Source organism: Sorex fumeus, unplaced genomic scaffold (assembly GCF_029834395.1).
Source record: "Sorex fumeus unplaced genomic scaffold, SorFum_2.1 ptg000086l, whole genome shotgun sequence".
Lineage (NCBI taxonomy): Eukaryota > Metazoa > Chordata > Mammalia > Eulipotyphla > Soricidae > Sorex > Sorex fumeus.
The window spans coordinates 41,841,822-41,868,262 of record NW_026606143.1 but is presented as its reverse complement, the minus strand read 5'-3'; the positions used below and the strand labels follow the sequence as shown (position 1 = coordinate 41,868,262).

The 26,441-nt window shown below is 45.0% G+C and overlaps 1 protein-coding gene across 1 annotated transcript in view; it reads right to left on the bottom strand.

Annotated features, from left to right (window-relative positions):
• The window catches only part of MID1 (midline 1), a 179,600-nt gene extending 153,526 nt beyond the window's left edge, over positions 1-26,074 (bottom strand). The window contains exon 1 of the mRNA XM_056131273.1: positions 25,945-26,074. The gene's annotated coding sequence lies outside the window, so the exon portion shown is untranslated. The remainder of the gene's footprint in view (positions 1-25,944) is intronic.
• Positions 26,075-26,441: the final 367 nt, after the last annotated feature.

Sequence of the window (26,441 nt, the reverse complement as noted above, 5' to 3'; positions counted from 1 at the left end):
GTGATTCAATTAAAAAAATTTAAAAAAAAAACACCTCTCTTCTGTTATTACCAGAACAAACCCAGTCAACCGTTATGCTACATTTCAGTCTTGACAAAGATTGGTGCCATACGGAAATCCTGTACTTGACATGAATAAAGGATAAGAAGAGTGAGTTTTGCATTAAGTCCTTGTGCTTCTGGGGCCGTGGCCGTGCTGGAGAGCCGCTCGCGGGGGGCAACTGGTGACCTCGGTAGGGCGTGAAGGACGGACCGGAACGACCCCCTTCCCATGAGGTTTTAGTCGCCCCCACTCCCCTGGCACATACCTGCAGTCCACAAGGCTCCCATGCAGCCGCCATCCTTCTTTCCAGAGAAGAGAGGGCGAATGGGGCAACACCCTTTCTCCTCCGGCAGACTTGATGGCCTGGATTAATGCATGGTCCGATCACTTTTCTGCTCCAAGCTTCCGGGTTCTGCATTAAGTCCTTGTACTTCTGGGGCCGTGGCCGTGCTGGAGAGCCGCTCGCGGGGGGCAACTGGTGACCTCGGTAGGGCGTGAAGGACGGACCGGAACGCCCCCCTTCCCATGAGGTTTTAGTCGCCCCCACACCCCCGGCTCATACCTGCTGTCCACAAGGCTCCCATGTGGCCGCCATCTTTCTTTCCAGAGGGAGGAGGGTGGAAAGGACCAACACCCTTTCCCCTCCGGGCAGACATGATGGCCTGGATTAACGCAGCTTGGAGCAGAAAAGTGAACGGACTATGCGTTAATCCAGGCCATCAGGTCTGTCCGGAGGGGAAAGGGTGTTGCCCCAGTCGCCTTCTCCTCTCTGGAAAGAAAGATGGCGGCCGCATGGGAGCCTTGTGGACAGCAGGTATGAGCCAGGGGAGTGGGGGCGACTAAAACCTCATGGGAAGGGGGGCGTTTCGGTCCGCCCTTCATGCCCTACCGAGGTCACCAGTTGCCCCCCATGAGCGGCTCTCCAGCACGGCCACAGCCCCAGAAGCACAAGGACTTAATGCAGAACCCAGCAGCATGGAGCAGAAAAGTGAAAGGACTATGCGTTAATCCAGGCCATCAGGTCTGTCCGGAGGGGAAAGGGTGTTGCCCCAGTCGCCTTCTCCTCTCCGGAAAGAAAGATGGCGGCCACATGGGAGCCTTGTGGACAGCAGGTATGAGCTGGGGGAGTGGGGGCGACTAAAACCTCATGGGAAGGGGGGCGTTTCGGTCCGCCCTTCATGCCCTACCGAGGCCACCAGTTGATCCCCACTAGCGGCTCTCCAGCACGGCCACGACTCCAGAGCACAGAAACCAATTTCTTAACTATCTGACTTTCAGTAGAAATACTTCCAGGGTCAATAAGTAAAATAGCAGAAATCCAAAACCGACATATAATTCTTGAACCCAGCTGTAGAAAGCAAATCACTTCACGATGCTTTGTCAGCATGTCTGATTTGGGGGTGGGGGGGGGTAAACTCTAAATAATAGTGGTGAGTCTTTTATTGAAACAATGAATCTAATCAAAGCAGATAGAGTGTTAACTAGAATTCATCTGCCCCACAGGGACTGGGAGGGGTGGGGGGTGGGGTTTTATTGGGGTTCTTCATGGTAAAAAATAAGTTTTGGTAAAGGGAAATGTGCTTGATATTTGCATGACTGAGACCTAAACCTGAAAGCTTTGTAACCTTTCCCATGGTGATTCAATAAATAAATAAATTTAAAAAAAAAAAAAAAGAAGAGTGAGTTTAAGACTGAATTAGGAAGAAAGTTCTAGAATCGCTGTCTCAGTTTGGGCATTTCTACTGGTCGTTCTGCAACACTGTGGCAGCCATTGCCCCATGAGGAGGTTTAATTCATCATGGCTATCTACACCCTCTGTGTGTGAACTGTGATCTCTGTGAGCGTCTGAACAGTCAGAACTCAGGTGGTTGTTTAGATTGCAAGGAGTGTGTCAGGCTGCCACTAAATCCCCGAGCTCTCCAAATGAGTGAATAAACCCCCAAAGTGTAATAGTAAAAGAATTACATGTTTTCCAACTGCTTTCTTGTCTGTGTGTTCCCAGCTGCTACCCAGGAACCGTTTTTTGTGTGATATAACTCCAAGGCTCCTTTGGGGAATGGAACATGAAGGACTTTCAGTCTCAGATTTAATATCTGTGCTTGTTCAAGAGTTCTTCATTCTGGAAATGACATGGCATTAAAATAACAATGGATGTACCTATTAATCAAATTAAAGATCATCATTCTGTAAGTTTATCAAGTGCAATCAAGTATAAAGAAGCACTGTTGATCTTTTTTTTCCCTAATGGACCTAAAGAATAACTTTGCTGTTAAAATCCAGCACCAGGGGCAATGAAAAATTCTTAAGGCTTTCAAATCCATAGTCTTAGCAGACTCCTTAACGGGGCTATGCTCAAGAGAGCCAGTTTCTTGATTTAAAAATGAAAATCTTAGCTTGAGAGAGAGCACAAAGGGCAGGATCTCATGTGCTGTCCGAGAGCCCACGCTGGCAAGCACACACTGAGCAATGCAGGGAGCACCCACTTAGGCCCTGGCACTGGATGTCACAAGCAGCCTTGCACCTCGGGTCCTCATACTAAACCGTCTCAACCCTATTTAGAAACTGCTTGGGAAGTCAACAATGAATGAAAATCTCAAAATGAGATAGGGCTGCATTATTATCCTCTACTCTTTAGAAAAGGGAGACCAAAGTGATAGAAGTGGGTAGGACGTTTGCTTATATACGGCCTACCCTGGTATGATCCACGGTGTCCCATATGGACCCCCTTCACCAAACCCTAGCCCACCCAAGGAGTAATGCCTGAGCACAGAGTCAGAGTCACTCCCGAGCATCACTGTGTGTGGCCCAAAAGCAAAGAAAAAGAAAAGAAGGAAGAGCCTATTGGCTAATTTTTCCTAATTTGCTAAAAGTTGACTGTTCCAATAGAGTCTCCTCATAGTTGGACTTTAAACACAACAGGGCAGTTATTTCCGGCTTTAAGTTGAGCACTGGCTTAGGGATTACACGAGCTTCACATACTCAGCATTCGAGAGTCGCCTCTCCCTGCATCTATTTCTCCTTGGCTTTAGGGCCACCTTGGCCAGTGCTTGGGTCTTAGTTAAGGCTCTGTGCTCAGGGATTACCCCTGGAGAGGCTCATAGAATCATCTGGGATGCCAGGATACGAAGCGGAGCGGGCAACACAGAAGACAAGCACCTTACCCGAGTCCCTTTCTAAGTGAGAAGCCCAGTGTTGACACACAGTGGCCCGGAGGCCACTGTGCCCAAGACGCGTCTCTGCCTGCTCTGTGTAGCTCACACACTACAAACAACTTTGATGGTTCTGGTGGTTGAAAAAAACTGAGTCGTATTTTGTGACAAGGGAAAATGATCAGAAATACAAATCTCAGTGTTCATAAATATTTCTTGGAGTTCAGGCCCAATTGCTAACCGGTTGCTTATGGCCAAGTTGAGTGAGTTTCTTTCCTCTAAGGAAACGTTTTTGGATCATTTTTAGTGATCATTCATAACAAGGAATACGAAATAAATTATTTAGTCCTGCTTTGGAAGCAGGTTTTGGGGATCGGGGTGGAAAGATTTGAAATATGGTCGTGGGAAGGTGTCATGGTGGTGAGATTGGTGTTGGAATATTAAAGGTAATAAATTATTGTGAACAACTTAAAAAAAAGTTGACTGAGTTTGAGAGACTGTATTACCTGTACAGTATTTACTAACCCAGTTTTCAGAATCCGAATACTAACCCCTGGACTAGAGTTATGTGGAAGGAGAAGAGTGTTAAGAACTAGAAACTCTGGGGCTGGAGCGATAGCACAGCAGGTAGGGTATTTGCCTTGCAAGCGGCCAACATGGTCTACCTGAGTTTGATTCCTCTGCCCCTCTTGGAGAGCCCGGCAAGCTTACCTCGCCTGCACGGCAAAGCATGGCAAGCTACCTGTGAGGTATTCGATATGCCTAACAGTAACGATTGTCACAATGGAGACGTTATTGGCCTGCTCGAGCAAATCAATGAACAACGGGAGGACAGTGACAGTGACAATGCCTATCCACCCATAATCTCTTGAATTTTTCAGTGAAGCAAAATGGGTTTTTTTCCTTGTTTTTTTTTGGGGGGGGTCACACCTGGCAATGCACAGGGGTTACTCCTGGCTCTAGACTCAGGAATTACTCCGGGTGGTGCTCAGGGAACCATATAGGATGCTAGGCATCAAACCCGGGTCGACCATGTGCACGGCATTGTCGACCGCGTGCAAGGCAAACGCCCTATTCACTGTACTATAGCTCTAGCCCCACAAAATAGTTTTATTGAAATAACTTTGCCTAGAAAAATGAAGAGGAGAGGGAGAGAGAGAGAGATTAATGTTTAAGACAAAACAAGAGCTTCTCCAGAGCAGAAAATTAAAGCCAAAAATCTCTTCGATTTTAATGTCATAAGTCCCTGAGTTTCCAAGTATGTGATGAAAAATAACCATTAAGAGGAAAAGACTATGCAATTTCCTTTGAGTTTAAAACATAATAAAAACAGCCATAAACTTTTTTTTATTGAATCACAGTGTAATACAAAATTACAAAGCTGTTCATGGTCAGGTTTCAGTCATATGGTGTTCCAACACCGATCCCTCCACCAGTGTACATTTCCCACCACCAATGTCCCCAGTTTCCCTCCCGCCAGCCTCCCCCTCATTTGTGGCATATAAAAAAGCTATAAACTTTACTTGTAGCCTGTGTGGACCCCAATGGCCCAGTGACCCCCAGGGGATTCCCTACCATCTTCTGTTCAATCTTCTATTTACAAGTGGCAGCTCTGAGGCTGATGCTAACTGCTAGCTTCAGATAGAAGCTTCCAGCTATCTTACTTACAATTAGATATTGGAAACCATTAATCCTTAACCATCTTTTTTTTTTTTTGCTTTTTGGGTCACACCCAGCGATGTACAGGGGTTACTCCTGGCTCTGCGCTCAGGAGTTACTCCTGGCGGTGCTCAGGGGAACATATGGGATGCTGGGAATCAAACCCAGGTCGGCTGCGTGCAAGGCAAACACCCTACCCGTTGTGCTATCTCTCCAGCCCCAATCCTTAACCAAGTTATTACCAACACCTTGAGCGTTTTCCAGAGTTTCAGCCTGTAAGTAAAAATGGTGGGGCTGGGTCAATAGCACAGCGGGTAGGGCATTTGCCTTGTGCGTGGCTGACCCGAGTTCGATTCCAGGCATCCCAGATGGTCCTCTGCGCACCCCCAGGAGTAATTCCTGAGTAGATGAGCCAGGTGTGACCCCAAAAGCAAAAAACAAAAAAAGGTATAATTTCTTAACATGTTCAAAATAACCAAGTTGCCTTTAACTTTCCAAATATTTAAAGTTTCCAACTCCTGATTCATGTCATTTCCTACTTTTCCATGCTATTTTCTTCTCTTATGTATTATTATTTCCTTTATTTGATGACTCTTTTGAGTTCTGTAACACACATCAGCAAGGTACAGTGAAAATCAGCGCAGTATTTAAACAAGCAACAGAACAAAATGCAAACCTCGAAAGCCAGACAGATAGCTTAATAATGAGCTAAGCACAAGCTATGAACACAAGAGGTACAGGTTTGAGTCCCTGGCAACCCACAATCCCCGGACACAATCAAGAGCCAGTCCTGAGGACAGAATGAAGCAGGAGACAGCCTGGAGCACCACAAGGTGTGGCCCAGAAGCCAAAGCAAATAAACATACCTTGTCCATTAGCAATTATTTTTCTTAGTACCTAGCTGCCTGTTATCATCTTATGGCTTACTTGCAAACCAAAACTCAGTATTTCTATCACAGAAGCAAGCTACACCGAGTCCCTATAATCTAAGCACTGAGAGTTTAAAATTGTGGCGTTATGGGGCTGAAGTGACAATACAGTGGATAGGGCGTTTGCTTTGCACTCGGCCAGCCCAGGTTCAATTTCCAGCAGCCCATATGGTCCCCTGAGCACCACCAGGAGTAATTCCTGAGTACAGAACTAGGAGTAACCCCTGTGCATTGCCGGGTGTGACCGAAAAAGCAACAAAAAATAAAAATAAAATAAAAATAAAAAAATAAAAGTGGCATTAGGTCACTGGGTATCAGAGGCCAAATTGTATGTCTTTCCTCTAATCATGTGACTCTCTCCCATGGAGAGACCATTTAAGTGTTCGACATTTGTACTTACTAGCATTGCTTGATCCTGAAGGATAAAGTCTAAATCAGACACATCTGGGCATATTTAACCTGGAGAAATGCCCCCCGAAGGCCCTGTTAACTCTGTCTTTGAAGCGCTATCGAAGAACAGAGCGGCGGCACGTGGGCTCTGCCTGGGAGAGAGGCCCAAAGTGAGGGGGAAGCAAGAGGACAGCAGAGATTTCCTTGAAGGACTCAGTCCACTCCACTGTGCACACTATGGCCTACACTGCAATGGCCCGAAGGATAGTGGAGTACTGTGCTAGCTAGCATTCCAGGGATGCTCAAGAGAAGGTGCTGGTGACAGTCTAAGTTTGGAAGAGATGCAGAAGTCTGTGCCAAGAGGGGTGATAAGGAAAGGAGTTGGTGTGAGTCTCAGTGTAAAGTGGTTCTAATGGTTCAACACCGAAGAAAGATGTGTTTTTGAAAGCAATAAAAGCAATATGTGGGGCTGGAGCGATAGCACAGTGGGTAGGGCATTTGGCCTTGCACACAGCCGACCTGGGTTCGATTCCCAGCAACCCATGTGGTCCCTGAAGCACCGGTAGGAGTAAATCCTGAGTGCAGAGCCAGGAGTAACCCCTATGCATCACTGGGTGTGACCCAAAACACAAACAAATAAACAAGCCGTATGTTGTCAGTTGTAACATATTTTTAAAAATACATTTATGGCAGCATTTAGCAAATGAAAGCATAGCTATCATGTATAAGTAAATATTGGCAGTTTGACCTGTCCAGATATCAAATATTGTTTTTAAAGGGTTTTTAAAGGAATGGCATCAGGGGATGGTGACAAGGTACGGCAGGTAAAGCACTTGCCTTGCATGTGGCCAATCTGGGTTCTTAGCCCTAATAAATGGTCCCTAAATCCCAGCCAGGATCCAACCTGACAAGAGAGTCCAGAATGAGTCCCGAGCACAGCCAGGAATGGTCACCCCAAAGAAAAGCAAACGAAACAGCAACAACGAAAAGAAAAGTTACGTGAGCAAGAGTAGTGGTTTTTAGGATTAAAAATATATAATTATATTTATAAATTTGAATGATAAATTTCACTTTTATAGAACTTTTTCCCCAAAGGATCATTAGACAAGACCTCATGAGAAAACTTGAAATTCTAAAATATATGTAATCTTTTAAGAAAATCACTTATTGGGAGGACTTGACCTTGACATTAATTATAAAGAACACAATGACTGAAAATCTTGTACCACTTCGCTGACATAGCTGAGCTTACCAAAAATATTCTGCATGTTTTGAAATTACATTTTCTGCAAGGGGTTCAAAAGTTAAAACCTCAAAACTATTGTTCAGTTTGAAATACTTTCAGAAAGTTTTGTTACCAGAAAAAAGTGAATTATCTCTGCTACATAGCACTAGAAAACTGCAAAATCTGTTCTGATATCAAATATTGCTTTCTTACCACTTTCAACTTGGAGGGGCTCTGATGAGATTTAGTAATAGTTAAGAGTATTAGAAAATCCCCATACCTTCAATGGTGATGTTGTGTTACATGGAATTGTAGCACATGTTATTGTTACATGATAAAACAGTTGATGCTACATTTTACTTGTTTGGGGTTTTTTTGTTTTTTTGTTTTTTTTTTTTTTGCTTTTTGGGTCACATCCTGCATTGCACAGGGGTTACTCCTGGCTCATGCACCCAGGAATTACTCCTGGTCGTGCTCGGGGGACTGTATGGCATGCTGGGAATCGAACCCGGGTCAGCCGCGTGCAAGGCAAACACCCTACCCGCTGTACTATCGCTCCAGCCCCTGATGCTACATTTTAAAAGTTTCTAATCCATCAATGAATTTATTAATCCATACATCCAACAGAGACTAAGCTTGAAGACAGTGAGGAAAATTCAGACCATTCACTATACAGGTTTCAAGGACTTCTTCAAAGGAATTATCAAAAAGATTGGTCCCAGGGTCCAGAGTGTCAGTACAGTGGGTAGGGCTTTTGTCTTGCATGCAGTTGACATAGGTTTGATCTCCAGCACCCCACATGGTCCCCCAAGCTTGCCGAGTGATCCTTGAGCTCAAGGGCCAGGAGTAAACCTTGAGCACTGCCACGTGTGGCCCAAAACAAAACTAAGAAAATGGCCCCAAAATTGAAGTCTTTTTTTTCCTGACTTGATTTGGGATCAGATCTGTTGCTACTATAATCTCAACAAATCAACCCCTACACCTTCAATGGTGATGTGTTACATGAAATTGATACTGTAAGAAGATATTATAAGTAACTATAGGGTGGAGCGATAGCACAGCAGGTAGTGTGTTTGCTTTGCACATGGCTGACCCGGGTTCGATTCCCAGCATCCCATATAGTCCCCTGAGCACCGGCAGGAGTAACTCCTGAGTGCAGAGCCAGGAGTCACCCATATATATCACCAGGTGTGACCCCAAAAGAAAAAAGAAGAAAATATTGTAAATCTAAAAGATCACCTTATATGTTGCTTCCATGTACAAGAATGAGGGAAGGCAAAGACGAGCATAACTGGTGATGTGTTACATGGAATTGATATTGTAAGAAGATATTGTAACTCTAGGGTGGAGCAATAGCACAGCGGGTAGGGTGTTTGCCTTGCACACGGCCAACATGGGTTCGATTCCCAGCATCCCATATAGTCCCCTGAGCACCGCCAGGAGTAACTCCTGAGTGCAGAGCCAGGAGTTATCCCTGTGTATCGTCAAGTGTGACCCAAAAAGAAATAAAAAAACAAGATATTGGAACCACCACCATGCTGAGACCACTCTCGGCACACATGAAGGTACTGGCAGAGGGACAAAGTCACGCGGGTTCCGGAGCCGAGATCTCCAAGCCTACTCGGATTTGGGCCGAGCATCCTCCACCCAGATCCTCCAAATTCCAGTAGGCGGAGGTCACACCCACCAACTGGCCCCCTGGCGCTGTGTAATCCCATCAACGGCCAAGACTCAGAGACTATAAAAACCAGCTCCCGGAACCACGCAGCCGCATTCATGGCCACGCGACATCCTATTATGACATCTTATTATCTCATTCCTACTTTGGACAAACTGGCAGGCTACCGAATGTAGCCTGCCCACACGGCAGAGTCTGGCAAACTCCCTGTGTCGTACCCAATATGCCAAATACCAGTAACAATGATGGGTTTCATTCTCCTAAAGAGCCTTGAATATAATCTCAGGGCTAGGATGAAGGAGATGTTACTGGGGCCTGCTCGAGGCAATCGACGATTAACAGGATGATTTGTGATTTGTGATTGGAACCAAAACACAAACAAACAAGCAATATGTTGTCAATGGCAACAGATTTTAAAAAATACATATATGGCAGCATTTAGTAAATGAAAGTGTTTCACTAACAAAAATTTTTTTAAAAATGTAAATGATGGAGAATGGGTACTGGTGGAGGGATGGGTACTGGATCATTGTATAACTGAAACCCAAGCACAGAAATTTGTAAGTCTACAACTGTACCTCATGGGGTTTCACTAATAAAAATTTTTTTAAAAAAAGAAGATATTGTAACTCTAAAAGATCACCTCATGCGTTGCTTCCGTGTGCAAGAATGAGGGAAAGAAAAGATGAGCATAACTGGGGAGCAAAGTGGCATTATTAGGGTCACTCCATGGCACGGTTCCTTTAAACAGAGCTTGGGAATAGCTAGTAGAGTGGATAAAGCACTTGTCTTGCATTTGGCCAATCGATATTAGATCCCTGGCACCACATATTGTCCTTCCCAAGCACAGCCAGGAGTGACCCCTGAGCACAGAGCGAGGAGTAAGCCCTGAGCACAGCTCAGCACAGCCCACACCAAATAATAAACAGTAAAATAATAAATAAAAGTATCTGTGGGGTTCATTGACTATGTGCCCTCTTGCACATAAAAGTTTGTCTTTTCTCTTGCTAAAAATTAATTACTTGATTAGAACTGATCAGACAATATTGGAAATAACAAGCACGTTATTTGGGGTTTTAGCAACTCCTTGCTAAAGAGCTCGCAGGGCTGGAGAGATAGCACTGCAGGTAGGGTGTTTGCTTTGCACACAGCCGACCTGGCTTCGATTCCCAGCATCCCATATGGTCCCCTGAGCACCGCCAGGAGTAACTCCTGAGTGCAGAGCCAGGAGGAACCCCTGTGCATTGCCAGGTGTGACCCAAAAAGCAAAATAAAATAGTTCCCAAATAAGTGTACCTCTTGTTCCTGTTCATAAGGAAGGTGTTCAAAGTGCGTATGATGTTACTCGTAACACTGCTCTTAAATGAAGTTAAATAATAGATGTATGGAGTTACAGTGCAACAGCTTCCAAAGAGACTTTCTGAAAGAACACCAGATAAAATATAGAAAGAGGGGCCGAAGTGATAGTACAGTGGATAGGGTGTTTGCCTTGCACGCAGACAACCCGGGTTCAATCCCCAGCACCTCATATGGTCTCCTGTGAAACACCGGGAGTAATTCCTGAGTGCAGAGCCAGGAGTAAATCCTGAGCACCACCAGGTGTGACCCAAAATGCCAAAATAAATAAATGAATAAAACTTTAAAAGTGAAGTATAGAAAGAAAACCTTGATCATTTCCTTCTGTGACAACACTTCTAAACTGTGAATAAGTTGTATTCTCACTTTAGAAGTAAAAATTTCCTCTAAAAAATCCTACAAACAAAGGAGGATCATTTCCTCGGCTTGTATGTATACACTTATTCTTTTTCCGAAGCTTTCTCTCTATACAATCTACAAAGCCCTGGGAGTACTTTTCAAATACTGTCAACACACATTCTTAAGTCCTTTTGAGTCCTGTTATATTTGTTATACAATGAAACTGACGCACCTGAAAATGTATGTAGTATTTTGGGGAATCCATCTGTATTTCAGTGGTTTATTTTCTTTTTGGTAAATTTCTTGTCAAAACTCACCCCCAAGAGCCTTTGCTACATTATGTGGAATCTGCTAAGATCACAAGAGCATGGTTTAAAAAAAAAGAACACAATGGTGCTTGAGCGATAGCACAGCGGGTAGGGTGTTTGCCCCGCACGCAGCCAACAAGGCCGACACAGGTTCGATTCCTAGCACCCCATATGCTCCCCTGAGCACCGCCAGGAGCAATTCCTGAGTGCATGAGCCAGGAGGAACCCCTGAGCATCGCTGGGTGTGACCCAAAAAAAAAAGCAAAAAAAAAAAAATACAAATATTTCAGGCTAAACCTTTTTTTTTAAAAAAAATAAATAGATTTTATTTGGAGGATTTTTACGTGTGTGTGGAGAGAGAGAGAGAGAGAGAGAGAGAGAGAGAGAGAGAGAGAGAGAGAGAGAAATACTCGAGCGCAAGAGAGGGCTTCTCCAAGGGTGGGGAGAGCCCCTACACACATCCTAGCATTAGACAGAAAAGCATGAAAGTACACATCTCAAGAGGGGAGATGCAGGTGACACATGTGCTCAGCCCACATGGGCACAAGCAACATGAGCTCAGGCAGCATATGTGCCTCAGGCTAAACCTTTGTCTAGAAATAGATTTATCTGGAATACAATAGAAACAAAGAAATAAACAAAAACAAAGAAACAAACAAAAAAATAGAAAAATAGAAACAAATAGAAAACAATAGAAAAATAGAAACAAAGAAAAAAATAGAATAGAACAGAAACAAAAAAGAAGAGATCTGGTCTTCAGTAGAAAACATGACACTGGGGGCTGGAGCAATAGCACAGCGGGTAGGGCGTTTGCCTTGCACACGGCCAACCTGGGTTCGATTCCCAGCATCCCATATGGTCCCCTGAGCACCGCCAGGGGTAATTCCTGAGCGCAGAGCCAGGAGTGATCCCTGTGCATTGCAGGGTGTGACCCAAAAAGCAAAAAAAAAAAAAAATTTTTTTAAAAAAAGAAAGAAAACATGACACTCCGGGGGCTGGAGGAGAGGACAGGCAGGGAGCAAGGTCTACAGTGGAGGGAAGCTTTCAACCAGGAGGAGGAACTGGAGCTGTACATGCAAAAGTATTGTGTATGAAACCCTAGCAGCAACAGTGATGTAAACGACAGTGCAGGAACTTTTTTCAAAAAGCCACATCTCGGAACGGAGCGATAGCACAGTGGGTAGGGCGTTTGCCTTGCATGCTGCCAACCTGGGTTCAATCCCCGGCATCCCATATGGTCCCCAAGCACTGCCAGGAGTAATTCCTGAGTGCAGAGGCAGGAATAACCCCTGAGCATCGCTGGGTGTAACCCAAAAAGTAAAAAAAAAAAAAGCCACATCTCACAGAAGCAGATGGGTGGGTGGGAGGCAATGAGGGTGTGGGGGCAAGTGGACACTGGTCAACTGATCAGTGTGGGAACATTGTATGCCAGAAAACCAGCATGGGGCTGGAGCAATAGCACAGTGGGTAGGGCGTTTGCCTTGCACACGGCCGACCTGGGTTCGATTCCCAGCATCCCATATGGTCCCCTGAGCACCGCCAGGGGTAATTCCTGAGTGCAGAGCCAGGAGTAACCCCTGTGCATTGCCAGGTGAGACCCAAAAAGCAAAAAAAAAAAAAAAAAAAAAAAAAAAACTAGCATGAATAAGATTGTATGGTAATGATCTAATTATCGTGTGTGATTGCAGCTACCTTACCTGTAAAATGGAAGGACTATAACTTAGTCTACGGTTGTTATGGAGAGGAAGACTGAGTTTTTGCCAGGTAGAACAGCACCTTGTAAAGTGGGTACGGTATCTGTCCTGCACACAGCTAACCTGGGTTCTATCTCTGGCATCCCATGTGGTTCCCTGAGCACTGACAGGAGTGATTCCTAAGTGCAGAGCTAGGAGTAACCAACAGAACACCGTCAGGTGTGTGGCTTCAAAACGGAAGAAAAAAGAATAGCACTTGGTTGAGACTCAGTCCTTAAGAAGTTGTAGATGGGCCTGGAGCAATAGCTCAGCTGGTAGGTCATTTGCCTTGCACGAGGCCACCCCGGGTTCGATTCCCAGCATCCCATATGGTCCCCCAGAGCACCGCCAGGAGTAATTCCTGGGTGAAGAGCCAGGAGTAACCCCTGTGCATCGCTGTGTGGGACAAAAAAAAAAGCGAACAAAAAAAGAAGATCTAGAATGCTATTGTCAAGAAATTGTAGAGAAATGGGAGCATTTACATTACTTACATTAGTTCAGCCTGCTGGTGTCTCTTAGTTGTTGACAGAAGACTTGAAACTCTTGGCTCAGAGATAAAGGACTCTTGCTCTACAGGATGGGCATGAGCTTTGTGCACTGCTTGCCTTGCCTTCCCAGTCGCACAGGGCATCTGGAGTAGCCCACAGAGATCCTGTGCAGGTCCCGTGATTGCCTCAAGGACAAGGCCATGGGCTAAGGGAGCAGACTCTCTTGTAATGGACAAAATGATAGCCTGTCGCTGCTGTGTCACCGTCAGGACTACCGCTCACTGGCACAGGTCCTTGGAAAAAGTGTTTAAACCCAAGGCAATGAGGGCCTCTGCCCACAGATGTGCAAAAGTGAAGGGTCGTCTGATGAAGTGTCTCTCAACCTTGATCTTCGAAGCATTAATATTTTACCTCTCCTTCATTTGATTAGCATATATATGTAATATAGTTTCAGAAATATTGAAACCTCTCAGAAGTGAAGCACCCTCACATATGGTATTGCTATGTCCCAGGAAGGGAGTTTCGCTCGTACATTGACCAGACCAGACACGAGGCTGCAAATGCAAGGCCCCTTTACTGCTAGCTTGACCTAGGGTCCAAGTTTCATCCAACACAGTGGAGTCTTGACAAGGACCCCGACTTCGAATTGTAAGCAGTTTATACAGAGTTTGGTTACATAACAGCATTTTTCTAAGAACCGGCAATATGTTTCCAATTCTTGTCTCTGTCCGGTCCTGTGACTTCAGGAACCAGCATTATGTTTCTAGTTCTTGGTTCCTGTTCGATCCCATGACTTCAGGGACCAGCACTATGTTTCCAATTCTTGGTCCCTGTCTGGTCCCACGACTTCATTTCCTTGGCCCTATCTGCTTGGCTGGGCACCCCTGCCCATGCCCCCTGCTCCAATAGGCTGTTGCCACAAGGTGGTTTATCTGCCCAGGGTGATACTGATCAGAAGTCAGGACTTTCTGATATGGGAAACTGAAACTTAGCCCTGCTGAGTTTCGGTCTGAAAGTGGAGCCTGTCATGGCTCCACTTCAGCCTAACAGTGTCTGAGAGGTAAAAGAGACTTCCTATTTCGGCAGAGACATTTCCGGGCTCTGCAGTGTTTTAGTGAAGAATCTCAGTTCCTTGGAAAATGGTTGCAATTCCAACAAAACAGACTGACAATTTAAGCATCCTCTCAGAATCAGATCCATAGAGAAGGCTTTCAACACTTTAGAGGCTATTTTTTAATTTTTATTTCAGGCACTGTGGTTTACGAAGCTGTTAATGTTTGGAGGTTATTTTTGTTTTACACAGCTTAGCCCTTGATATTCACTGCCTAGAGAAGGAAAAAAAGTAATAAGCAGGCCCAGAAATCTAGACACTACAGGAATGTCTGCTGTGAACCGTCCTCACATCCATTGATACCAAATCATTAGTATTAGCTAGTTATCACAGGAGTCCCTCTGAGATTATGTCCAACATACACAGGGACAGTCATCAACAAGATATATATCATCTCAGTAAAAAAAAAACAATAAAGATGGACTAAACATTATTAAGAACAATCCCCCAAAGACAATTAACCTGGGAGTTGGCTCAAAGGACTGGAGCACATGCTTCGCATGCGACAGGCCTGGCACCACATGGGCACTGCTGAGGGAACCCCCAGACGCTGAGGCAGGAATACCCCTGAGCATTGCGGGATGTGGTCCTTAAACCGAAACGAAAGACAAAACAAGAGGAAACAGGTGACTGTGCTTGCTCATCAAAATCAGAAACTGCATGCACCCTCGAACCCAGGATGGCCATCTCAACAGATCTGTAACACAGACACCCTTGCCCCATACCAACTGGTGAATATTCCAGGCTTTTCTCTGACACTGTTGCAAAGGCAAAAAGATTGGACACAACCCGCCTAGCCAGGAGGGAAGGGTAAAACAAATTAGGGTACACGGTCACACAGAAGACCACACAGTGACAGAAGAGAGAGAGGGGAAGCTCTTTGGTACTGGAAAAGTTAGGTCTCTGGGACATATTAGAAAGTAAAACAAAATTAGAGTTCAAATCAAGCACATGGAAAGGTTAGATTTATGTCGTGTATGTAAGACGATGGGAATATATTTGCACCTGCGTCCAATAAGAAAACAATGCTCACTCTCACGTCATCACCAAGAACTGGGCATCGCAAATAGGCAACGTTTGGTACATGTCACAACTTTAGGTCACTTGGAGTGAAGATGTTTATATACCAATTAGGGATTCCAGAAAACCTCTAAAGAAGGTTTTCTAAGATGCTAGCATTCAAATTAGCATAAGGATCAGACAGGAAACACAATACTCTTGAGATGACTATTTCAAACAATGTTTCAAGTCCCCTGGGATCCAGGTTAGGGCTTGTGCCTATCCCAATTACTTTCATACTGTTTCTTGAAAGGATTCATTGCTCATCATCAATTTACCTGATTAAAAGTCCATTGATTTGGTGGCACATTAAAAGGGCACGCTCTTTTGCTTAGGTCTTCTGCATTCTGAGAGAGGATTTGCAAAGGAGCTAGTGAGAAAGAGCTTTAACAGAAAACGTGAGTAAAGGGTTGCTTTTCGAAGAAGAGCCACAAACACATATTCTTGTGGGCTTTGGGGCCTGATTACATTTGTTAATAAGGAATGCCAAAACACGGGCACCAAAACCTGTTCAAGGTCTTTTGGTAGCAAATTATACTTGTAAATTTGATGTAAGTTGATCACTAGAAGCATTCACACTCTTTGAAGATTTGAATTCATAAGAGTACGAAAGAATTAAATGGTTCTTTCCCCCTAGTGATATAAAGTATTAAATGGCAGAAAAAATGTGTTTGAAATCAACTAAGGAAATAATTCATTTTGAAAATTATTCAATAAAAATGTTAAATAGGAAAAATATGTCAGGCCAGTTTCTACAGGATGAATCAAGCAAAGACACGTAATGGGCAAGCTTAAGGAGGATGGGCTGAAAAATGTCCAGCTTCTCAGTCTTCTTTTTTTTGTTTCTTTTGTTATTCAACTATGGCGGCTTTAGGCACAGTAATCTATTCCATCCCAGTAAGACAAAGAGAGGAAAACTAATTCTGATCAGCAGAAAACTGGCTGGCCTCTTGGAACCTTCAAGAGGGTAGTGGCTAGGGATCAAGGAGAAATGAACGCCTTTGAAGACTGCATCTTAGATTGTTTGGTTAATACATAAAATCCTCTCTATCATGCAGCAAGCGCATTTCAAAAGGAAAACACAAGTCAATGAGGATTAGTTGGGCTTCTTGGAGGTCAGAACTAAATACACACAACTCCTAAAATGACACTGAGATAAACAAGAATGTGAAATTGTTCATCCGTGGGCAATGAGGTAAGTAATACTGACATAATTTCCAAGCAGAAAGGCAAAACTAGGTCAGAGCACGCTGGCTTGACATAATAAGCATGTTTGCTCCCAGAATTTTACCATGTAGGCTGTGTCTGCGGGCGTTAATGTCTTATGTTATCAATATTTCGGGCCTGTCACAAACAAGTCATGTCTTATCAGTCTTTGTTAGTTAAACCAGAACAATGTCATTAACATGTGAACTGGTGGCATCTGACAGCTGAAATGCTAGAAGCGAAAATGTTACAAATATTCTGGAAGTGTCTCCATCAGGCTGAGAAGCATTAAGCAATTAATATTCATTACTTAATAGTCAACTATCATGGTTTTGTCAACTGAGAAAGCCATGCCCCCATCAATCATGGGGGCATGATTCTTTCCTTCTTACACTCAGAGGCACATACAAAGGGAGGCCGCATGAATCTCTCTTTAGAAATCCACTTTAGACATTGGCCAATCAGAAGAAAACCTCTAGTGAGTGAGTCACAGAATCGCTATTTTGAAAAAAAAAAAAATTCTGCTCTCTATGTCGACTGAAAGAACTCACACTTTTTCTCCATCTCAAATGTTCCAGTTCACTTTGCTGCACTATTTCTGCAGGGCAAGCTGTTGTATGGAGAACTCTTCTCAGTCCTTAAAGTTTCTTCTGTGTAAACAGAATTCTCCTATGCTCACTTACCTCAGTCAGAGCAAAGGTACAGAGAGAAACAAAACCAAAATATAAGACTGCTGGGCTCTCTGGAATTAAGGGAACAGTAATTTCCTCCTACAAATAATATAAACCTGCTGGACTCTTGGGCCAGATAGTACAGTGGGTAGAGCGCTTGCCTTGCAAGTGGCCTTCCTGGGTTCGATCCCTGCCATCCCGTACTCCATATGGTCCCCCAAGCAATGCCAGAAGTGATCCCTGAAAAAGGAAGGACGCCGTGCCCTGAGCCCCTCAGAGTGTGGCCAAGAAAACCCAAACCAAAAAGACTCTTGATTCATTATAAGCAAGAACTCAGTTCAATTATCTTGGAATGTATTAGCACATTTAAAAAGCATGTCACCTAACACATCCAGATTCTATCTTATCAGAAGGCATGTGGTACAGTCAAAAGAGAACAGAAAGGGGAATCCAAAAGACTTGGATTCTAGGCGTATACTGGTTCAAACCTGATTCCTAATGGGGGGCAAAGCATTCCTGTGTGGCAAAATGGCAAGCCACAAATGCGAAGTGTTGAGCAGTGCTCCCTGTCTAAATTCCTAGTGCATCTTAGCAATTTCTAATATTTTGTGAAGCCTTTCATATATATTTACTCTATCTGGCCATTCTACCTGAACAAGGCATTTGAATCCCATTTATCCACACACAGCAACTTTCCATTTTACTGCTTAGGGAAGACCTCTTAAACATACACACAACTGAGGCCTTACTCCATTCAAACTGGACCTGTGACCTGTGTCTATCATGATGATGTCTACCATGATGACCCTCTGAAAATGGATGAGTCCAGTTGTCTTCACAAACCATTAAGCGTCTCATAAATTCCCATCTCATCATTTCAATCATGACTTGCATCGTATTATACCCAGAAGCAGTGAAAACACAGCATGGTTTGAATTTTACTGCATAAAATGTGACCACCATATGCATGGAATACACTAGAAGGCTTTCATCTTCTCCCAGGAATAATCTTAGTTACAGGTGACCTTGGGTATGTCATTCACCTGGCAAAATAAACCAACTGCACATGGGACCAACTGCTAAAACACTGGGTTGAGCTCAATGAAAGTAAGCGGTAGTATTTTCTCACCTTGCTTGTCAACCTTGAACTATAGGAGTGGGGGGTCCCATTTCTTAAGCATTTCTGTAGTGTTCCCAAGAGAGTATACTATAAACCAAGTTGCCAGCCATGTTCTATGTCCTTGATCCAAATTCAATCAAATAGATATATTCCTGGGCTGGAGCGATAGCACAGGGGGTCGGGCATTTGCCTTGCACACTGCCAACCTGGGTTCGATTGCTCTGCCCCTCTCAAAGAGCCTGGCAAGCTATCTCACCCGAATGGCAAAGCCTGGCAAGCTACCCGTGGCGTATTCGATATGCCAAAAATGTTAACAATAAGTCTCACAATTTGTTGTGAGATGTTACTTGTGCCCGCTTAAGCAAATTGATGAACAACGGGAGAACAGTACTACAGATATGACCTATTTTATTTTTTTCTCAAATTTAATCTATTCATTCCCCAACCTTTCTAATGTCCTTTACCCCTCATAGACCTCAGATCTTAAGGGGCATTTTCTTTTTTTTTAATTTTTATTAGTGAGACATCATGAGGTACAGTTGCAGACTTACAAATTTTTGCGCTTGAGTTTCAATTATACAATGATCAAATACCCATCCCTCCACCAATGCCCATTTCCCACCACCACGGATCCCAGTATCCCTCCCACCTCCCATCCCCCCACCCCCTCTGCCTCTGTGGCAGGGCATTCTTAAGGGGCATTTTCTTTCCTACTGAAATTCTCCCAGCCTGTGAGTAGAAAATGTGTCAAGTGCTGTGCTTACACCTGAGGAATTAATTAAGATACAATTCTTGTTCTTGAATAACTCCATTCCAAGACAGCCAGAAAAACAAGGAATTGGACATCCACTCACACTCACACAAACATACGTGCACACACACATATACACACACACATACACACACACACTTGTGTGGATCTGAGCAAGCTCCAGCCTTCCTCTTTCCATTTATTCTAACGCAGACAGTGTTCAGCTTGCAAAGAACTTACTTACAAGCCACCCAAACCCACAAATGCCATTACTCCCATCACTCAGGCCCCCTGTGGGGCCCTGGCTGTCATTCACGTGGACCCCAGTGGGTGCAGAAGAAGTTCAAGCAGGATGCTGAGAAAAGAACAAACGAAAAGGTCTGACCCAAAGGCAGGCAGGCAGACGCGCATGCGCTCTCTCTCTCTCTCTCTCTCTCTCTCTCTCTCTCTCTCTCTCTCTCTCACACACACACACACACACACACACACACCAGTGAGTCTTATTTGCCAAAGGCTAGGCCCTGCCCACGAATATTGTCCCTGAAAGGTCAACTTCTTTTTCCAGCTCCAGTCTCCCTGCCTAGTGTTTGCTCAATTAAAGATTCATCTTGAAGGTTCAAGGGCTAAGAGTCAGGCACCTTTGCGCATCCTTATTGCTTCTCTCCCTCTCTCCCAACAGCTGGTGGAGACCATTGTCTGCAGAAAATAGGAATGTGGCCTGAAGGAGGGGGAGGGGGAAATGGGTCCTGATGGGAACTCAATTCAGAAAGGATTAAGATAGGCCAAGCAACACTGCAGTGTGGCTGAGAAGAAATGAAAAGGCTGGGGAAAATGAAAAAGTGGAAATCAGTGCAGATCTTGCCATGGACCCTAGAAGGAGAAAGAGTTGCCACCCTGCCGGTGACCTGCAGGGTGGCAACTCTTTCTCCTTCTAGGGTCCATGTTTCCCAGACGGAAATGTAATCATTATAGGAAGTCAATTCTTTTTTATAAAAAATGCTTCAGATTGCCCCAATTCCGGCAACATTTCTCAATGGAAAAAATGCCCTGGGTTTCAAACCAACTGGACTATATCTCCTCGACTAAGAACTGCCAATGAGTGATTTTTCTCTACCGTGAAAAAGAAATCAATTAAAATGTAATAATTATGCTAAATTTATTGAAACTAAAATTTAATAAATTATGATAAATTTATTGAAATAAGAAATGCCTGCAAATGGACACGTGGCTAAAAATTAACGAAATCAAGACTGCAAGTCATTTTCCAAGTGTCCTAAGGTCGGGAAAGTCTCAGATTCCATTGTTTGTCAAGTGGATTCTCTGGTCATTTCTTGTTCTTTTTGGGCCACACCTGGCAGTGCTCAGGGGCTATTCCTGACAGAGTGCTCAGGAGTCACTCCCAGTGGTGCTTGGGGGATCAAGCAGAACTGGAGATAACCCAAAAAGCAAAAAAAAAAAAAAAAAAAAAAAATCAGGAAGCTCCATTACAAAGTAGATCTATTGTTATGAGATTATCTAAAATCCCCAGGAACTTCAGATGCAAATGAAACTAACCTGATTAAAAAGAATAAAAAAAAATCAGTACCTCTTTTTGTTTTTTAGATATGCCTGGTAGTGCTCAGGAGTTACTCCTCACTCAGTGCTCAGTGATCATGGGGCCAGGCATTGAACCTGGGCCTCCTGCATAGAAAGCGTGTGCTCCAGTTCATTTGTATTTTTCCTCTGGCCTATTCTTCCTCCTTCTCCCTTCACTGTATCTGTTTCCATTACCTAAAACTTCTCGTTAGATAAAACTTCTCTTTTATAGGACAAAGCAGTTGAGTTTCACTCTTTTCTCTATTTTGTTTTGATGGAAAATACTGTAGAAGCAACACCCAATAAGAGAGAGAGAACAAAAGGGAATGCCCTGCCACAGAGGCAGGGTAGAATGGGGGGATGTGGGGTGGGAGGGATACTGGGATACGTGGTGGTGGGAAATGGGAACTGGTAGAGGGATGGGTATTTGATCATTGTATAATCGAAACCCAAGCACAAAAATTTGTAAGTCTACAACTGTACCTCATGATGTCTCACTAATAAAAATTTAAAAAAAGAAAATATTGGATCTCACCTTTGCCAATAATAAAAATAATTCATTATATATATATATGACTGAGAAATGCTCCATTAAATTTCATATATTTAAAGTATAAAATACTGTAGAAGCCTGAAGAAGGCTAAGAACCACTCTGATTTGGTATCAGTGGCACATTTTTTCTCTCCTTGGATTAAAAAAAAATAGAACTTGTGGATTCAGAAAGAACCCTAATCTTTTGTTCCTAATTTTGCACTCTTAAAAGAGATTTCTAGAACGGACCAGTTTGTAAAACTTAGCAAGCACCAACCAGCTAGAACAAAGCCCCTGGGATTGATTTCAGGTGAAATCAGAGGCGCTGATACTGAGCCAGAAAGAACTTTGTTGATCAACTGCCATGTATCCAACAAACGCAGCTTAGTTGCCTGCTTGACCTGACTTTTCAGCCCTGCCTTTAATCACTGAGTATGCGATATTCTCTTCCTTGAATCAACACGCTTCCACCGCTCGGGTCAGGAGAAGAATCGCTCCCAGTTCCCAACCAGCACAGCCTTTCTCTCCAAGCTGAAGTAGCCTGACTCCCTGAAGAGGCGAATGCCACAGGCTCCCTCATCCACACTTCACGCCTGACCTCTGCAGGTGACCGCCCGAAGTGCACATGCCCTGGCCGGGGAGGTCTTCCTGCCACAAACCTCAAGTTCTGAAAATCACGTGCAAGCGAAGCTCAGCAGGAAGACTGGTAGGAAACACTGGACTTCCCTTGCATTTGACTAGTTGCTCTTTAAAATTAATAATCAGTTGAATCCAAAGCATTTCTTTTTGCATCTGCAAATTGAGCTGCTTTGGGCTACGGAGTCTCCTGGGCTGTTGAGAAAAATTCAAAGGATTTGACGAACTAAGAGAGAATTCCTAAAATCGTGTGGGCTTTAAAAGGTCCTGGTCGGCCCCACCTTTTTCTAATCAAACAAATTACTCTTTGTCTAATGACCAAATCCCCCCCACCCCCTACCACCTCCGCCTCTCTCTCCAAAGCACAGCCCAGGTTGCCATAGCTACCTTGGATGTCTATTTACCACACAAGGGATCAAAGCCAGGAGACATCCACATCCACACTTAGCCTTAAAACTTGCTGGAATGTTTGTGGATAACATGCAACTACCAATTAAAGGATTTACTTGCAGCCCTTCCAGCTCCAGAGCAAGCAAACACAGAACACAAATCGGAATGAGTGGCAAGAAAAATCCAACTCCAAAAAGGCATCTCAAAATGACCGACGAGGCCCTTTAAACGGACCTATAACTTTCTCCGCCAAGGAAGAGGTGGCAAGGAAGAAATGAAAAGCGGATAGGAGGCACTGGGCCTCATGACCACGTGCAGAAACTTAAAACATCTGTTGAAAGGGGAAATTTCTTAGATACATATTTTAAATTCCGGTTAACTGCAGTATCTCTCTCTCTCTCTCTCTCTCTCTCTCTCTCTCTCTCTCTCTGATGTCATAAAAGCTGCCTGTTCTCAATGTTGGGACAAATGAGAACAGAAATGCCTTTCAAACTTTTACAGGCTTGACTTTCAAATAAAGGAAACCATAAGACATACTTGGGATGCTGCGAGCTCATTACAGAACAGAAGAAAAGGACATTGTAGAATAGATCTGTTTTGATCCCTCAAGTGTCTTTCTGGGAGGGTGGTGTTCATCGTCTCCCTTGCCTCAAACTTGGGTCTCTTTATACCTCATTTTCCTCTACCTTCACTTCCACATTTGTTCAAGGGAGATCAGGTTGCCTCCTCCTCTCCTGGGGATGTGGCAGAGAATAAATAGAATAAATAGAGTTTGTAAAGGATTCTCTAATCCTCAAAGGCAAGATCCATACAAAGACATTCATTATTAAACCAGATGTCCTTGGGCATTTTCATACCAATCCCAAGAATGTGAAGTGATGACACTGAGTCACAGCACCATCCTCGCCATGCAGTTATCAAAAGCCTTGGCCAACGACCTCATTTCCCCCTCATTTCCCCCTTTATATTATATAGTATACACTATATTAAAGTAGTTACAAAGACTTGCCAGAGTCCAATCAGAATTTGCATGTGTGTCTTCTCTCAGAGTGTTTTCTAAACTCATTGGGATATTAAAAAAAAATAAATAATACTCAACTATGTCTGGTAGGCAATGTGGTCTGGTCAACCTGATGTGTTTTTTTTTCCAGCTCGAGAATGAATTATTTGTTCTTCTCATGGACAGAGACAAAGAGTGGTGAGCTATTTGGGGAGAATATTCACAGTTGTGGGAAAGCCACGGGCGAACCTGTTGTTTTTGGCCAAGCATCTAGAACAGGTGGCCATGCCTTTTCTCTTGCCTGGGAACATAGCAAATTCCTTCTCAAAGAAGTTTCAGGGAAGTTTCCCATTGATGATGGGCGCCTGATAAAGGCAAAAGCAGCTTTGCACTTTGGTTTTCACTGACTAACTGACCCCAGGACCTCCCCCTCCCCAAGGACACAGTATCCTTCGGTGTCATTTCTCTTCTACCGGCCTGGTAATAAGCATCCAACCCCTCCTCACCCACCCCCATCTCATCACTAGCATGTTGCAGCTGCTTGTGGTTTCAAGTCAGTGGCAGGGCCCTTTGGGTGACCGCCACCTTTCCACATGTGTACAGCCTTGGGGATGGATCCATCCTCAGTGAAGAGACTGGATTGCACTGCTGAGCTGAGGAGACACAGACCTGTCCGATATTGACCCTGCAGATGCAGCGGGGGCTGTCCCGCTCAGATGCCAAACTGACTCCCCAAAGTCAGTTTCCCCCCCCAAGAAAGAGTCAACTTTGGGTTGGCCGGGGTCCACAGCACATGGCGTTCCCTCTGCATTCTGTCTTGCTGAGGTGGAGCAAGGCAACAGCCAGCTGGGACCCTAACTGGTGGATGAGAAAGGAATCCTCCACCCTCTCCCAGCCCACACACACTCCCTAGTCCTCCCGCTTTGCAGAGACTGAACAGAGTTGTGGGATCAAAAGTTCCCCATTCACTCCATAACTAAGCGGTTAGGTGTCCCCTCGAAACTTCCGCCTTGGGCTGAATTCCAGCTCCACGTGAATGCCACAAGGATCTAGGCATGGAAGAAAAAAAAATCACACCAGGCGGGACTGCATGCCACCGGCAGTAGACATGGAGAGTCAGAGCTCCAGAGGAAGTGTGTGGGAACAGGGATTCTGAAAACTGAGCTGAGACACCATGGAGGGGACAGGTGGCTCTGCACAGGATCAAATGACTTCTTTGTTCCAGCCCAAGACCTAGTTTCTTCTTTCTCCTGGAAATCTTTTCCCTTGCAGCTTCTTGCCCTCTTTGCCACCTGACTGCAGGACTTGAGCAGCCGGAGGTGGGATTGGGAGTTGGCTGAGTCAGGAGTCGAGCTCCCAGCTGTATGCAGAACTCCCAGTGTAACTGCTTTTCTAGAAGCTCAGGGTGCAGAAACTTGCAAGCTGACCTCTCCACCTCTCCACCACGGATATTTGGGTCTGAATGGGGGGCGGAGTCCTGGTTTCACCTCCAGGACTGCAGGAAGAGGGCAGGGGTATAAACCCTCGCCCCCACCCCCTAAAAGCAGTTTCCCAAAGTTTTTTCCAAAGCTTCCTAGGCAAACCACTTCACCCTAAGTGTGGGTGGTGGGTGCGTAACCTGCTTAGGGGGTGCAGTCAAGTGCTTTTCTGGGGTAAATAAAGATGCTAACTTTCCCATCCAGATTTGTTCCAATTCTAGACATAACCTCTGCCCTCGTCTGGCAGCTGACACAGTTCTCCAGTCTCCGCTGACCGGCGGTGGACCTTGATATTTAACTGTGGATATAAGATTCTTCCATAACCTGAACTGAATTTGTAAATCACACCCTATCTGGGCTCCCCACGCCCACGTTTTACTCTTCTTTGCTCAAAGGCGAAGCTCTAAGCCTGCCCAGAGGATTGTATCATCGTGCCCCGAAGCCCCGGAAGAAGCCACTGGTTTAGAAATCTTTTCAAAGACTCGCTAAAGTAATCCCCGAACCCTTTCTCTGCACTCTACTTTCCAAGCTGAATACTCGCGGCCAGAAGCAGTGTAAGTTTAAAAACTGCTAGAACAGAAAAGCAAATCTGCATTTTTTTTTTTCTGGAAAGACTGTCTGTGTTCATTTTGAACCGGTTCCGCCTTCAGCCATAAATACAGTAAGTGCTCAGAATGGGAAGCCCAAATGAGATAAGCGGACCCGTGTAATTCTTTTTCAGGATATTCAGTGGGGCTTTATTCTACCCCCCGAAAAGCAGTGCGGGGAGGCTAGCGAGCTCCGGACAGCCACGGCACAATACATTCCAGCGACTGCAAACTGGAATTGATTTACATATGCTCCAAACCGCTTTTTAAGCCCTTTACAATGACTGCCTGACATCACCAATCACCAGTCGAGGCAAAAGAGGGGAGGGCTGGCGAGCAGTGGAGGGTAATGATGGGGGACCACGGGAAATGGGCTTCTCCCATCAGGAAAACGCAGCCCCGTCTTCCAGCCAAAGGACCGTCCTGGATGCGCGACTGCTAAGGCTGTTGCCTGGAATCACATCCCGGGGGATGCAGGGGGTGGGGGGGAGCCCAGGCGGCGCCCTCCCTCTCCAGCCGGCTCGGAGCTTACCTGCCTCATGTTTAGAATTCCATGACCCATCCGGCAGGGAGCGAGCTGCCTCCGAGCCCACGCCCGCCCGAGCTCTTGCTCTTCGGAGGGGCAACGCCAGACCCGACAGCAGCCCGCAAGACAAAAGCAACTCGGCGAGATTCCCCGGGCGGCCAAGAGCACGTTTTCTTCCCCCTTTTTTGCTTTGATCTGTTGCTACACGCACTCAGCCCAAGACAATGTCAAGTTTCTCAAGCTCCTCTCTCTCAGCCTATGAAAAGTCGGGTGCAGGGAAGCGAGGACCGCCTGGCTCTTATTTCAAATCGGGTCTCAGAGACGTCGTAGGTGGCTGGCGTGGGCCCCGGAGGAGCCTCGCCAATCAGGAGGAAGGGGTGGGCCAGCGGGCTGCCTCCGCTGGGATTACAGAGCTCTCAGGATGGAAATGACTGGAAGCAGCTGGAGCCAGCAGCCCCCCAAAGGGAAGGGGGGATTCTAGTCCGGGCTTTCAGCACGCCGGG